The sequence below is a fragment of the Mirounga angustirostris genome, unplaced genomic scaffold (assembly GCF_029215605.1).
Source record: "Mirounga angustirostris isolate CCGP_5_RB_7025 unplaced genomic scaffold, mMirAng1.0.hap1 SCAF_8, whole genome shotgun sequence".
Lineage (NCBI taxonomy): Eukaryota > Metazoa > Chordata > Mammalia > Carnivora > Phocidae > Mirounga > Mirounga angustirostris.
Genome location: NW_026991716.1, coordinates 30,282,730 through 30,299,362, shown reverse-complemented (window position 1 = coordinate 30,299,362; position 16,633 = coordinate 30,282,730). Strand labels below are relative to the sequence as shown.

At 46.8% G+C, this 16,633-nt stretch overlaps 1 pseudogene; it reads left to right on the top strand.

Annotated features, from left to right (window-relative positions):
* The first annotated feature begins 4,864 nt into the window (after positions 1-4,864).
* LOC123837643 (large ribosomal subunit protein eL29-like) lies at positions 4,865-11,649 on the top strand (annotated as a pseudogene).
* Positions 11,650-16,633: the final 4,984 nt, after the last annotated feature.

Here is a 16,633-nt window from a genome sequence, read left to right as displayed (position 1 = left end):
GACTGGGCAGGGACACTGGCTCTGTTGAGGGCGCTGTCTGAGCTCCCCGCGGCTGCACCTAGCACCTAGCACTTAGCACCTAGCACCTAGCACCAGCCAAGCAGCTTAGAACAATAGGAATTCTCAGGGTTCTGGAGGCCAGAGGTCCAAAATCATGGTACCAGCGGGGCCGAGTTCCCTCTGCGGGCCCTGGGGGGGATAATCCTTTGCTTTGGCCAGCTCCTGGGGCTCCCGAGGCTCCTTGGTTTGTGGCCGTGGAACTCCATTCTCCGCCTGTGTCTTCTCAAGGCCCGCTATCCTGTCCGTGTCTCTTCTGTGGCTCCTAGGACACTTGTCTTTGGATTTAGGGCTCCTCTTGTAATCCAGGATGATCTAGTCTCAAGATTCTTAATTACATCGGCAAACACCCTTTTTCCAAATCTGTTTGCACTCCGAGGTTCCAGGGGTTAGGACGTGGACGTAACTCTTGCAGGGGCACCTTCTGGCCCGCTCCAGGTTTTGCTGGTGAAGCGATAGTGACAAAGCCAGTAACAAAGGGAGCCGGTTCTGAAGGGATTGGGGGAGGGGAGGGAGAGGGGAGTGCAGCCGCAAGCCAGTGTGGAGCTGGAGGGTAAGACTGAGTCACGCTCATCGATGAAAGCCGGGATCCTCTGATACCCTGCTCTCCCTGTCGGATGTAGCACCCCCTCACCCCCCCACACACATGTCATGGCCTTTCTGAAATCAGCCATTGCAGTGGGCGCATTGTATCAGGGTCTTTGGAGGCCACATGAGCTTCCCCCGGGGGTGGGGGGATAGCATTGCCAAGGCCGGGGGGTGGGGGGGGGTGGCCAGGAGGTAAAAGAGATGAAACTGGCAATGGCCCGACTTCCGTGGGCACTTCTGGAAGGCCGGAAGGCGGTGCCGGGGGCTGGCAGAAGCCGGTTACCTGCAGTCCTGAGGCGACTCTCCACCAAACAAATGGCATGTCCTCCCCCAACCACAGGAAGCCTGTCCTCACTCACTAAACCCACCGCGCAAACTTGCAGGAGGAAGAGGTAGTCTTCTTGAATGCCGGGCACCCACGGGAGGCTTGCCATTGGGCCGGTACCCAGATCTCCGACGGGAATGGCTCACCCCGGCTATTTCGCCTAGAAAATCTCAAACCGGGATGCCAACAGTGGTGTGCTTTCGGGAATTGTGAGTTGAGGTCATCTCAGCCTTGAACAAAAGAGAACTAAACAGAAGATCTCAGGTGGAGGCCTTGGCCAGGATAGGCCGCATTGCGATGTGCAGACAGACGGTGGTGTGGCGGAGGAAGTTACTCCCTGGAGGGTTAGCACCGGGAGGGTGTATTTCAAGTCTCAGCTGAAACCCATTTCAGAAAGACAGCCCTGAGTGAGTGGGGTTCCCTGTTTCAGCTCACCTGTCCCATGTTGTCGGCCTGGGAGCGTCGCTCCACCATGGCGAGGTCTGGCCCAGCGTCGCCCCCATGGACCACATGGACCGCAGAAGGGGAGGCAGACCCCGCTGGCTCCCACATCTCGGAGAGAGCTTTGTCCCAAGCAGTTGCTCTGTGCTGCCTGGGGGGGACACTGCTGCCTCCGCCCTGCAGGAGCCCATCTGTGAGCTCTGACCCATGCACAGCTCCCTGCCCACCCCCCGTGGCAGGGTGTGCAGGGGAGTCTCCCGCAGTCACTGAGGGCGAGGTATATGCAACCCTCCCTCTGCACCGCTGCCTCTCCAGCGGCCTCTTGGCACCTCGGCGATCGCTTGCTACCTCCCAGCTCTTCCCCTTCCCTGTCCTTATTCCCAGACTGAGGAATGCCACCCTGAAGTGTTTCCTTTGAGCCACCCCACCCCCAGGCTCCCCACTCTCTCAGCCAGCCCTAGCTGAGAGACGGCGCAGTGTGCTACCCCAGCACCAGCATAAGGCCCTCCGCCCCTTGCCTTCTCCCCTGGGCAGGAGTACTTCAAACCGTCTGCTGGAAGCAAACATTTCTATTTTGGGGGGCGCCTGGGTGGCGCAGTCATTAGGCATCTGCCTTCGGCTCAGGTCATGATCCCAGGGTCCTGGGCTCAAGCCCCACATCGGGCTCCCTGCTCAGCAGGAAGCCTGCTTCTCCCTCTGCCTGCCACTCCCCCTGCTTTGTGTTCCCTCTCTCGCTGTGTCTCTCTCTGTCAAAAAATAAATAAATAATCTAAATAAATAAATAAACTTTTAAAAAATTTCTTTTTTTTTTTTTTTAAGATTTATTTTATTTGAGAAGGAAAGAGAATCTTAAGTAGACACCACACTGAGAGTGGAGCCCGACTCGGGCCTCAATCTCACAACCCTGAGATCACGACCTGAGCCAAAATCAAGGGTCGGATGCTTAACTGACTGAGCCACCCAAGCGCCCCAAATATTTCTACTTCTACATACGCTCCTGGGTGTGTTCACACACGGGCATTGCTCTACTCTCTACGAGCAGGTGGGCCAGACACACACGGCCTCTGAGGTTTGACGTTGGAAATGGAATTACTGGAGAAGCTCACTTTCTATGTCGTGTGCCTCTAATGTTTTCTGTCATCAGAATGAGAAATTAAAATACCGAAAAATATGTGTGTGGTTGTTTACTAACCACTAGTTACTCATATCTTTTGTATGCAATGTTTTCAGGATGAGGGCTCAACTCAGCTGATCTTTCCATACATTTATTTCTCTTGAAATTTAATTTTGACACACCAGGTCCACATGGTATATAAAGCACAGAGTAAAAACAATTTATAACATTTTTGGCTAAAGGAAAGTTGTAGAAAAGTAATTTCTATCCAGTCAAATGGGCGTTGTTAAAAATTAAAGCCTAGTTCTAATGGGATTGCTGAAAAGGGTGTATGATCTTGGAATATTTAAGAAGTATCCATTTTGTTGCCCGCTGGTGTACTGATGGCAAAGTTTTTTCTAAGTGATGTTTATTTGCGAGTTGTGAAGAGAGGGGAGTGTCCCACAGTCCCTTGGGGACCCGTCTCCAGGAGTGGAGTGGACTTCATAACCCGGGGTTCAGCATGGCCCAGAAGGGATGCTCTGGCACCCCGCTCCCCTCCTGACACCTGGCACTCAATGTGTAATCTGAAAAGAAAAACCAGGATAGTTCCTATTGCATAGACAATCAAGGAGGAAAATCCCTGAAATGCTTTTTCAAAAGCAAACTCTGCCTCGCTCTTCCAGTTTCTTTGATCCTGATTCTATTGTGCTATAAACTGTGACATATTTGCATTCAAATTTTATTGTTAAGAAAGGCAATTTCCTCCCCATCAAAATACCATCCACTTTTTTCAAAGAAATGGAACAAATAATCCTAAAATTTGTATGGAACCAGAAAAGACCCCGCATAGCCAGAGGAATGTTGAAAAAGAAAAGCAAAGCCGGCGGCATCACAATTCCGGACTTCCAGCTCTATTACAAAGCTGTCATCATCAAGACAGCATGGTACTGGCACAAAAACAGACACATAGATCAATGGAACAGAATAGAGAGCCCAGAAATGGACCCTCAACTCTATAGTCAACTCATCTTTGACAAAGCAGGAAAGAATGTCCAATGGAACAAAGACAGTCTCTTCAACAAATGGTGTTGGGGAAATTGGATAGCCACATGCAGAAGAATGAAACTGGACCATTTCCTTACACCACACACAAAAATAGACTCCAAATGGTTGAAAGACCTCAATGTGAGACAGGAGTCCGTCAAAATCCTAGAGGAGAACACAGGCAGCAACTTCTTTGACCTCAGCCGAAGCAACTTCTTCCTAGAAACATCGCCAAAGGCAAGGGAAGCAAGGGCAAAAATGAACTATTGGGACTTCATCAAGATAAAAAGCTTTTGCAAAGCAAAGGAAACAGTCCACAAAACCAAAAAACAACCGACAGAATGGGAGAAGATATTTGCAAATGACATATCAGATAAAGGGCTAGTATCCAAAATCTATAAAGAACTCATCAAACTCAACACCCAAAGAACAAAGAATCCAATCAAGAAATGGGCAGAAGACATGAACAGACATTTTTCCAAAGAAGACATCCAAATGGCCAACAGACACATGAAAAAGTGCTCAATATCGCTCGGCATCAGGGAAATCCAAATCAAAACCTCAATGAGATACCACCTCACACCAGTCAGAATGGCTAAAATTAACAAGTCAGGAAATGACAGATGTTGGCGGGGATGCGGAGAAAGGGGAACCCTCCTACACTGTTGGTGGGAATGCAAGCTGGTGCAGCCACTCTGGAAAACAGTATGGAGGTTCCTCAAAAAGTTGAAAATGGAGCTACCATATGATCCAGCAATTGCACTACTGGGTATTTACCCCAAAGATACAAAAGTAGGGATCCGAAAGGGTACGTGCACCCCGATGTTTATAGCAGCAATGTCCACAATAGCCAAACTGTGGAAAGAGCCAAGATGTCCATCGACAGATGAATGGATAAAGAAGAGGTGGTATATATATGCAATGGAATATTATGCAGCCATCAAAAGGAATGAGATCTTGCCATTTGCAGCGACGTGGATGGAACTGGAGGGTATTATGCTGAGTGAAATAAGTCAAAAAGACAAAGACATGTGTCATATGACCTCACTGATATGAGGAATTCTTAATTGCAGGAAACAAACTGAGGGTTGCTGGAGTGGGGGGTGGGGTGGGAGGGATGGGGTGACTGGGTGATAGACACTGGGGAGGGTATGTGCTCTGGTAAGCGCTGTGAATTGTGCAAGACTGTTGAATCTCAGATCTGTACCTCTGAAACAAATAATGCAATATATGTTAAAAAAAAAAGAAGAAGAAGGTAGTGGGAGGGGAAGAATGAAGCGGGGGAAATCGGAGGGGTAGACGAACCATGAGAGACGATGGACTCTGAAAAACAAACTGAGGGTTCTAGAGGGGAGGGGGGTGGGAGGATGGGTTAGCCTGGTGGTGGGTATTGAGGGCACATTCTGCATGGAGCACTGGGTGTTATGCACAAACAATGAATCATGGAACACTTCATCTAAAACTAATGATGTAATGTATGGGGATTAACATAAGAATTAAAAAAAAAAAAGAAAAGAAAGGCAATTTCCCCTGTTAGAGGTGCCCTTCTGGGGGAACTTCTTACAGGGGCCCCCACCCCCTGCACCTGCTGCTTGATAACAAGCCTTTTTGAGGGGTGGCATTAAAGACCTGGGCCTAGACTGAGCGCAGAGAACATTCCTTAGTCATCTTGGTGACTCCAGCACTAGGTGTGAATGAATGAGAGGCCTGTGGGGCTTTCACGTGGCCCTCAACCCTGTGCCTGCTTCTGGGGGGAGCTGGGCTTTGCAGTCTGCCCACCCTGCTCTTGAACTCTGGCTCAGGGTGGGAGGGGAGGTGGCCGGCCCCACAAACCTGGGCGGCAGCTGGCTCCAGCGCCCTGGGTCAAGGAACAGTGAGGGCGCCCGGGATGCAGGGGTTGGGGGGGGCGCTGAGAGCACCCCTGCCCCCTGACCAAGAAGCAGGGGTGCAGGGAGGCCGGAAAAGAGTCCTGGCCCAGGGAATGGGAGAGAGTTTACGGCGCTGGGAGGACAGGCAGGAAAAGGTTTCCATTCCTTGAGGAAATGGAAGGAGAGAGCCTGGTTTTAAAATACCTCCTGGCCTCCGACGGAGGAGGGGGGGCTGGGGTGCGCGGAGCCGCCCCCAAATCGTAGGCAACACAGGCATCGAGGCTCAAGCCTCGGGAGAAGCAGGTTTATGAGCTTTGAAACCCTCTAAGATGTGAGAGATAATATCCATAAAATCCAGGATTGCTAGAAAGCTACAGACTTGCTTCTCCAAACTGCTGAAAATAGAAAGTAGGAAGTGAAATTAATAGCGCTGGGGATGAGAGGGAAACCAGGCCACGTGTGCATATCTTCAAAGCGAGAAAACAACCCCATCTTAAGAGCACGTTACATTCCAGGTGCTGAACCAAGCCATTTCCACTTATTATTTCATTTAATCCTCATAAAAGCCCGAGGAGATAGGTCCTACAATCTTGTGTTATCGATGAACTTCTCTTAGGTTGGGTAACTGGCTCCAAAGTCACAGAGCTGAGCCGTGTTCTAGCGGACTCAAGAGGATGGATTTAATCACTGTGCCCGTAGTTTTGGAACCTTTTCCACAAAGACCCACAGTAAGAGACGGATTTTAGATCTGAACCCAGCACACATACATCTAATATATAACTGAAAGGAGAATTTCATAAAACAGCATGTACCCTTACCACCCACAACGCTCTCTGATATTTTCTATTCGTTCTGTTTTATTTAAAAGGAAATGCTAGTCAAGACCTAGTAAATGCATTTCCTCATCCATTAATGGGACAGGACCCCCAATGGCCCCTGCGCTTGGAGAAGCACTGCATTACCCCCTCCTGCCAGTGGAGGGGGGTACACTGGACCCAGAAGAGGGCTTTACCAGGCCCCCCTAAATTGCTGGGCTGGAGGGTAAATACCTCCCCGGATAAACAGTGCAGACTGTAGGATCCTCTGGAATCTCCTGGTCCTGATGAATTACACCCCAGCACCGTACGAGAACGAGAACGAGCCTCACAGACCTTGCAGGAAGTGCTGCAAATGAGACTGGCAGTGACTTATGAACAAATAATTCGTAAGCCGTTATAAAGGGGTAGGGCGGGCCTTCGTGAGGAAGCCTGCACGCTGGATCTCTGTCCTGTTTGCAGTCCTTGCCTGGCGCTGCAGACACGGTGCGCGGGAATTTCAGCAAAGCGCTTGGCTGATAACCTGAAAGCCTGCAGGATAACTGGGGAACCGTAGGATGGTTTGTGGCTAAGTACACGTATTCTCGGCGGACTGCCTGTCCCAAACAGGGCTCAAAAGCGACAATCCATGAGGGAGTTCTTTGTAAAAACAAAAGCACTCAGGGGCACCTGGATGGCTCAGGTGGTTAAGCGTCTGCCTTCGGCTCAGGTCATGATCCCAGGGTCCTGGGATTGAGCCCCACATCAGGCTCCTGGCTCAGTGGGGAGCCTGCTTCTCCCTCTCCCTCTGCGTCTCCCACTGCTCATGCTCTCTCTATCTCTGTGTCTCAAGTGAATAAATAAAATCTTTAAAAAAAAAAACGCAGAACAAGTGGAAATGATCATTTATAGATTTAATTGCCTCTGCCTCCTCCATGGCGGTGTGAGCCCTGAGAGGGTGGAGGACTTGTTTCCCTGGCCGCCTTGCGTCCCCAGCCCTTAGCCCACGCTCCGGCATTTAGTGGCTCCTCAAGGACTCTCAGGGAATGTTATCATTAATTAATCAATATCTGCCTGAAAGAGGACTCCAGGGACATGCGCCAGGGTTCAGACCTTCGACCTCTCACGGTCCACCTTCTCACGGGTGACACGGGGGGAGGCATGGATGACATATTTACCAAAGTTTCAGGTGGCCCCAAAAACTGGGACAGCCAAAGCACTGGATGACAGAATCGGGGTCCAAAAATAACTTAGCAGCCTGGCATGGTGGGCTGACTCAAGATGAAAAATAATGACGATCTGTGTTCTGCCTGTAGGTCTCAGACTTAGCTTGGCGAGCCCAGGATGAGGGGGGCTAGGGCCTCACAGCAACACGCATCAGGGACTCGTGGCTTTTATTGGAAGCTAACAAATGAGGCAGCGATGTGGCAAGGTCGCCAATGCTGCAGACTTAACCTGTGCAAATACAAGCTTAGTGAACAGTAGAGGAAGGTTGGAGCCCCTCTACTTCATGCAGGTCAAATGACACTGGGAGACCTGGCTTTGAATGATGAAGGGTCATGGTGACACACTGCAAACATTCCAGAGGTGACTATGTTGAATTTGCCTGCATCAAAATCAAGGATACCTGTTGCGTAAAGCCCTCCAGAAAGGGGGCGCCTGGGTGGCTCAGTCGGTTAAGCGACTGCCTTCGGCTCAGGTCATGATCCTGGAGTCCCGGGATCGAGCCCCGCATCGGGCTCCCTGCTCGGCGGGGAAGCTGCTTCTCCCTCTGACCCTCCCCCCTCTCATGTGCTCTCTCTCTCATTCTCTCTCTCTCAAATAAATAAAATCTTAAAAAAAATTTTTTTTTTAAAAAGAAAGGTATTGACTGGCTAGATAACTCAGCAGGAAAAGATGTTATATGCAATTAACACAGAATTAACATCTAGAGTGTTTAAAGGAACACCTTCACATCAACAAGAGAAAGGCAGGAAAGAGTGAGAAAAGAGGGCACAGGGAATGAGCGGGCACTTGGTTGGAGAGGAAATTGGAAATATTGCCAATCCCAGGCGAGCCTGTGATTCACCTCTAATCAAAGGATTGCAAATTAAAACAACAGGACTCTCTGATAATAGCAGGAGAACTCTCTCCCACAACCCTCCTGCTGAAACAACTAAAAAAAAACTGGAAAGAGTGTTGAAAGGAGCCTCTGTAAAGAGCTGACAAGATGGGACAGCATCACTCTGATGGGCATGGGGATCAAGGAGAAGCTGCTCTCTTCCTGAGGACCTCTGCCCACTAGCGGACGGTTGAGCTCTCCTCCTGATGGCCTCTTGAGATGAGTGTCTCCACCACAGCCCTGCGGGTGGGAAGTCTAACGGGAGACCCCATTCCTCCCAATAAGCCAGGTTAAGGGTAAACCGGAAGTGGGCCAGTCTGGGGAGATCACAGCCTGGCTCTGTCAGCGCAGGTGACCCTGGGTATCCTAAGCCTTGACTTAGAGAAGCTCAGCGCTGGCAATGCCCCCAGGCTCTTGGAAGCAGCAAACACAAATGCTCTGTGGAGGAGATTACCTTCCTTGTGAATTATTCCTACGAATAAGACAACAACCAGCATGTCGTCAAAGATAACTCAGGAAACAGGGAAATCAGGCTCCAGCCCGCTGCCCTAGAAGCCCAATTTCTGCGGCTGCCAGACTTCACGTCTGACCGCTGGGGACCAAGGGAGTGTGTGGCCATCAGCAGCTGTGTGCCCCAGCACCCGGGGGTTGTGTGAGTGTGTGACAGTGTGTGCCCCCAACATGCTGGAATGTTCTCCCTGGCCGAGCTGGTCAGGTTTTGTGATAATCTTCTAACTTTAAAAAAAAACACGTGGGTGGCACCTGGGTGGCTCAGTCGTTAAGTGTCTGCCTTTGGCTCAGGTCATGATCCCAGGGTCCTGGGATCGAGCCCCGCATTGGGCTCCCTGCTCGGCGGGAGGCCTGCTTCTCCCTCTCCCACTCCCCCTGCTTGTGTTCCCTCTCTCGCTGTGACTCTCTCTGTCAAATAAATAAACAAAATCTTTTAAAAAATAAATAAATAAAAATAAAAATTAAAAAACACGTGGTTGGGGGCACCTGGGTGGCTCAGTTAGTTGAGTGTCTGCCTTCGGCTTGGATCATGATCTCAGGGTCCTGGGATCGAGCCCCACATCGGGCTCCCTGCTCCGCCGGGAGTCTGCTTCTCCCTCTCCCTCTGTCCCTCCCCCTGCTTGTGCTCTCTCTCTCCATCAAATAAATGGATAAAATCTTAAAACAAAACAAAACAAAAACAAAAACACATGGTTGAAGAAGGGCCACTTTTTCTAATTTGTATGAAGATGCCCTCTGGCCTAGGCACCACCCCATGTAAAGACTCTAGATAATGGAACTATGTGATACAGATGATAAACTAAGTTTACTGTTGTAAAGAAGTAGGTTGAATATCTCCACAGGGAATAGGAAAGTAGAAAAGTGATATGGTACATCTTAAAAGGAACCAAGTTGGACTTCTAGAAATACTAAATGCAGTAAATGAAATGGGAGGCGCTTTGGGAGCCACAGGCTTCGGTTCAGGCATGGCCAAGTCCAAGAACCACACCACGACCGCCAGTCACAAAAATGGCACAGAAAAGGCATCAAGAAACGCCGGTCACAAAGATATGAATCTCGGGCGCCTGCGTGGCTCAATAGGTTAAGCATCCAACTCTTGGTTTCCACTCAGGTCATGATCTCAGGGTCGTGAGATTGAGCCTCATGTGGGGCTCTTCACTCAGCATGGAGTCTGCTTGAGATTCTCTCTCTTATTCTCTCAAATAATAAAGAAATCTTTAAAAAAAGATATGAATCTCTTAAGAGGGCAGATTCCGAGTTCCTGAGGAACATGTGCTTTGCCAAGAAGCACAAGAAGGGCGTGAATTAGACGCAGGCCAACAACACCAAGGCCGTGCATGCACGTGCTGAGACTATCAAGGACCTCATCAAGCCCATGGAGGTCAAGCCCAAGGTCCCAAAGGGCGGCAGCCGCGAGCTCAATCAACTTGCCTGCATCGCTCACCCCAAGCTCGGGAAACCTGCTCGTGTCCGCTTTGCCAAGGGTCTCAGGGCTCTGCAGCCCAAAGTCCAAGACCAAGGCTCAGACCAAGGCCCAGGCCGCAGCTGCGACCCCCGCTCCAGCTCCTGCTGCAGCTCAGGCTCCCAGAGGCGCCTAGCCCCCACAAAGGCTCCGGTGCAGAGGCCTCTGCCAATGTGAGGACGGAAGGACTGATGCGACCCCCGGGCTTCTGTCTGCATGGGGCTGGTGTCCTCCGTGCTATTTGAACAAATAAACCTGCGGCGGGATCTGTCAAAAAAACAAAAATGAAATGAAAAAGTCATGGCAATGAGACAACCACTTTATCCCAGTTAGAGAGACCAAAGATAGAAAGGTGGGAAATAAGCAACACTGGCCAAGATCTGGGGAGCTGGGATCCTTGGGCAACATTAGTGGATACTAATGGAAAGGCACCTGTAGTGCTTTGCAAAATTGGCACGTGTGCGTACTGTCCCCTGGGTTCAGAGCTCAGAGAAACCCTTGCCCAGGCCCGTGCAGAGACAAGTGCCAGAAGGAGCCTTCATCCCAGCCTTGTGCAAGACTGCAAGCAGCTGGGATGAAAGCCTGCATGCAGTTTGCAGTGGCTTGCTTTCTTTTTTTGTAAAGATTTATTTATTACTTATTTTAGTTAGAGAGAGAGAGAGAAAGCACAGTGGGGAAGGGACAGAGGGAGAGAGAATCTCAAGCAGACTCTGTGCTGGGCGCGGAGCCCGATGCAGGGCTCGATCTCACGACCGTGAGACCATGACCTGAGCTGAAACAAGAATCTGACACTTAACTGACTGAGCCACCCAGACACCCCAGCAGTGGCTTTCTTAAGGCAGATGGGGAAAGAACATTTTCATTGGAAATAATTCACTCTGTAGCCTATGGAAACGGAAAGAGGAAGAAAGCTTATCTTTAAGGGGCTCTAAATAGGAAGGCAAGGTGATTTTTCATGTTGAGATGATTACAAAATTCAATTTTAACAATATTTTATTTGTATTGCTTCATAGTATTAAAATCACTTAATCAGTCTTGTTAAAGTCAAACATATAGAAGAAATCATCCAGGGCGCCTGGGTGGCTCAGTCGTTAAGCGTCTGCCTTCGGCTCAGGTCATGATCCCAGGGTCCTGGGATCGAGCCCCGCGTCCGGCTCCCTGCTCAGCGGGAGGCCTGCTTCTCCCTCTCCCACTCGCCCTGCTTGTGTTCCCTCTCTCGCTGTGTCTCTCCCTGTCAAGTAAATAAATAAAATCTTTTAAAGAAAAAGAAAGAAAGAAATCATCCAGATTATATGATGTAGCTCTTTTAGGAAAATAAAATACTTTTATAATGTCAATATTTTTTGGTAATTTTTGTATTTTTCATAGTCTGACAAAAATAAATGCATGTCAGAATGCAAAACTAACAAATTAGCTGGACAGAGTTCATCTCCCAGTGACTCCACAATTATTTACATCCTCTATTTTTGCTAAATTTATTAACAAAATCATCTTTCCATATCCCTTTGGATACATTTGCAAAGTTAGTGATTAATTTTAATTAGTTATTTAATGGTATTAACATTTTTTAAAGTCCCCATAGTAAAATGTAACCTAGAGCCAAATCTGAGGGGTGAAGATCATGTATAAAATTTCTATCAGGGCACCTGGGTGGCTCAGTCATTGGGCGTCTGCCTTCGGCTCGGGTCGTGATCCCAGGGTCCTGGGATCGAGCTCCCTGCTCCGCGGGCAGTCTGCTTCTCCCTCTCCCATTCCCCTGCTTGTGTTCCTGCTCTCGCTGTGTCTCTCTCTGTCAAATAAATAAAATGCAAAATCTTTAAAAAATAAAAAAAATAAAAAAATAAAATAAAATTTCTATCAAATGACAAGCACTAACTTTTGGTTGAAAGTTGATTAAATCAAGAAACCCAGACCAGCATTTTAAATAAGTCATGAATTGAATCAAGCTGATTAAAATCAGACTCCCTAACTCCAAATACTAGGTGCAGTTTATATTGATAATATTTAAGACAGTTGATAATTCCCAAACACCCCAGCTGGTTCCTGGATGATGATCCTCGGAAGAGCTGGACAGGCAAGGGGGGCCCGCCCCGAACCCACATTCTGAGGGGACACTTGCCGTGGCCTCTCTGGACCTGGGCAACAAAGGATTGATGACTGAAATGTATTGCCACCAATTGGCTTTAACGTGTCCTGGTTTATTGATGTAAAATTGTTAATGTTTAAGTTAATTCGCAAACTCCTTATTAAGAGATTAAATTTACACTGGCTTGCTTTGTTATACTCAGAATGCTCAGATACATTTTTATTAGCTTTGGGGAGCTCCAGGGGTTTCTCATAAGTAAGATTCTTGTTAATTGCCTTTTTTGTACATAAACAAAATCCCAAATTGGAAAAATGAAAGAAAATGAAGAATGAAAATTTCTTTACTTAAAATGCAATTCTTTTGTAGCTGTATGCATTCTTTTTCCTTTTTCATTAATTATTCAACACATTTTTATGATCCGTAGGGTTAACTGGCCTGAATTAAAATTGAACTGGGAAAAAATATGTATGTAGTCCAAATGATGGTGTTTTTTTTCCAGTAATAGTTCTGAGGAACAATGGGGTGAATTTGAAAAGCATGAACTTTATAGTCATTCAGACCTGGGTTTTAACTGGGGTCCCCCAATTAGCTATAAATTAATGACTCTGTCACAGTTTCTGTTCTGTCAAATGGGAATATCACCTCCCTTGCAGTTGTTATGAAGGTTAAAGATATGAGTAAAGTGCCTGGCACACGCGAGAAAGTGTTTAATATTATTCCCTGGTATGATTCTGGCCAGGGTTTGATGGTTTAAGTCTGTTTGTCTTGTGGGGTTTTTGTGTTGTTTGTTTTTACACATAGCATGACCTGGTGAACTGTTCTTGCCCTTCCATGTATTCTTTTCAATGTGATTTTATTTTCACCTGCACTTGAGACATATCTTCACATGAGTTCATTGATCTGATCACAAAAGCCTGCGGAGGTTGCTCCTCAAGGCCATCAACATTAGCTCACACTCCAAAATTGGAAAACCCACAAGGAAATAATCTACCATGAATGAGTGTTTACCTACATAACAAAGAGCAGGATTAGACTTTCAATCACTTCAGACAATGGAATTATAAGCTTGAAGCTATAAGTATATTAAAAATTGTTGAAGTCATAAAACAATCAAAAGCATGAGAAATAACAGAATGCTATAAAAATGTTACACATCAATGGTTATAAATGATTATTATAAACTCAATGGATGAATTAAACAGATGATTAGAAGTAGCTGAGGTTAGAATTGGGCACTGAAAAGGGCGCCGGGGTGGCTTAGTCAGTTAAGCGTCTGCCTTCCGCTCAGGTCATGATCCCAGGGTCCTCGGATCAAGCTCCACATCGGGCTCCCTACTCATCGGAGAGCCTGCTTCTCCCTCTCTCTCTACTACTCCCCCTACTTATGCTCTCTCTCTGTCAAATAAATAAATAAAATCTTTAAAAAAAAAAAGAATTGGGCAATGGAAGATAAATCTGACAAAATTATCTAAAGTGTAGCTTTAGATACAGGTGGCTCAGTCAGTTAAGCATCTGACTCTTGATTTTGGCTAGGGGTCCTGATCTCATGGGTCGTGGGTTCAAGCCCTGTATCGGGCTCCACACTTAGCATTGAATCTGCTTAAGACTCTCTCTCTCACTCTGCCCCTCCCCCCCTGTGTACTTTCTCTTTCTCTCTCTCTCTAAAATAAATAAATAAATCTTAAAAAAAAAAAGAAGTAAAACACTAAATTGAAAAGACATATAGACCCCTATGTTTATTGCAGCTTAATTTACAATAGCCAAGACACGGAAGTAGCCCAAGTGTCCAATGAGAGATGAATGGATAAAGAAGTGGTGTATATACACAGTGAAATATTACTCACCCATAAAAAAGAATGACATCTTGCCATTTGCAACAATATGGATGGACCCAGACAGTAGGATATTAAGTGAAATAAGTCAGAGAAAGACAAATACCATATGATTTCACTCATATGTGGAATCTAAAAAAACAAATGAATAAACAAACAAACAAAAAGCTGAAACAGACCCATAAATACAGGGAACAGACTGAAGGTTGCCAGAGGGGAGGAAGGCAGGGTGCTGGGCAAAGTGGGTGAAGAGGAATGGGAGAAACAGCCTTTCAGTATGGAATGAATAAGTCACAGGAATGAAAGGTACAGCATAGGGAATAGAGTCAATGGCATTGTAATAGTGTTGTACAGTGACAGACGGGAGCTACACTTGTAGTGAGCATAGCATAACATAAAAGTTTTTAAAATCACCACTGTACACCTGAAACTATGTAACATTGTGTGTAAACCATACTTCAATAAATATAAAATAAAAATGCCTGATAGGGGCGCCTGGGTGGCTCAGTCGTTAAGCGTCTGCCTTCGGCTCAGGTCATGATCTCAGGGTCCTGGGATCGAGCCCCGCATCAGGCTCCCTGCTCCGCGGGAAGCCTGCTTCTCCCTCTCCCCCTCCCCCTGCTTGTGTTCCCTCTCTCGCTGTGTCTCTCTCTGCCAAATAAATAAATAAAATCTTAAAAAAAAAAAAATGCCTGATGATTTAAAAAAAAAGAAATGAAGAGGATCTCTATATAATCACAGATGATTTCATTCACAAAGAAGAATTAAAAATTCTTTTTTTTTTAAGATTTTTTTAAATTTATTTATATGACAGAGAGAGACACAGCGAGAGAGGGAACACAAGCAGGGGGAGGGGGAGAGGGAGAAGCAGGCTTCCCGCCGAGCAGGGAGCCCGATGCGGGGCTCGATCCCAGGATCCTGGGATCATGACCTGAGCCGAAGGCAGATGCTTAACCGACTGAGCCCCCCAGGCGCCCCAAGAATTAAAAATTCTTAATTGTGTGCACAAAATAATATAAACATAAGAAGCAAAACCAGAATTCTAAGGAGAAATTTATAATTCCCAATGACAATGGGTGATTTTAACATATATCTCAGAAGTATCTAGATTAGGTAGGCAAAGTGAGAACTATATAGATAAGCAATCTTGCATACAATTAGAGAATTCACATTCCTGTCAAATACATATGGGACACTTACAAAAATGGCAAAAATTGACTGTGTACTAGGGTACAAAGTAAGTCTTAGCAAATTGCAAAGGTTATTATCATATAAGATGATATGCTTAGACCACAATGCAATCAAGTTAAAAATCAATATTTTAAGAAGATACTTTTAAGATCTATAGTTTTGTAAATTTAAAACACACATGGGGTGTTTAGGTGGCTCAATCGGCTAAGTTTCTGACTACAATGCAGCTCAGTTCTTGATCTCAGGGTCATGAGTTTGAGCCCCATGTGGAGCCTACTTAAAAAAACCCCAACACACACACACACACACACACACACACCCTCTAGATGAGTCATAGGTCCAGTAAAAGATATTACCCTAAGGGATCACATCTCGCATCTGAACAGCACCTGCAGTAGGAGTCCCGTCAGATTAAGTTGACAGTAGTCCACAGTCATTTTTCTAAGATTACACTTGACTTTTGCACAGGCCAAACTGGTGAATTAAATGGGAAGGGTTAGGAATCACTAGCCCTGCTTCTTTAGAATCTTTGATGGGAGTGTCAATGTCTTCATTTCCCTCAGAGATGCAGTGTTGCTTCTGGTTTACTATCTTGGCAGGGGGTGGAGGTTCCAGAGGCTTCCACTTAACCCTGCCTACCATAATGACCCCATAATGATCCCATAGAGCCAATGTGGGGATTCTGCCAGTTGCCAAATATATCTATTCCAATTATACTGTCAGGAACCAGGGAACTAGCCACAGGGTGAATTCATGGGTCAACTGGGCCAGCTGTGAGTCACACTTGAGTTGAGATTCTATCACCTGTCCATCAAATACCCCTACTTTGAGTGGTGGGCCACGGTGGCATTTTTAAATCCCAAGAAATTGGCATCGATTCAGAGCCAGTGTCTGGTAATCTCTGAAAGGTCTGGGTATTTCCTTTTCCTCAGTGCACAGTCACGCTAGTAAATAGTTGTGGGTTCCTTTGGGAATGCTTGCAGGAAGATTAAGGCATTTATCTGTGGCAGGGGAGCAGGGTCCTTTCTCAAGGGAACCTGGCTTTTTGAAAGTGCTTTGGGTCTGTACACTGACTTAAGTCTGGCAACTGAGCATCCTACTCCATTATGGTGACTCAAGATAGGTGTTTGGCTACCAGACCTAGAGTTTTTCCTGTTACATGGATCAAGCAATTCTAGTAGGCTTATTATCTATTTCATTCCTAGGGACACCATGATCAATCAGTTACCACTACAGAT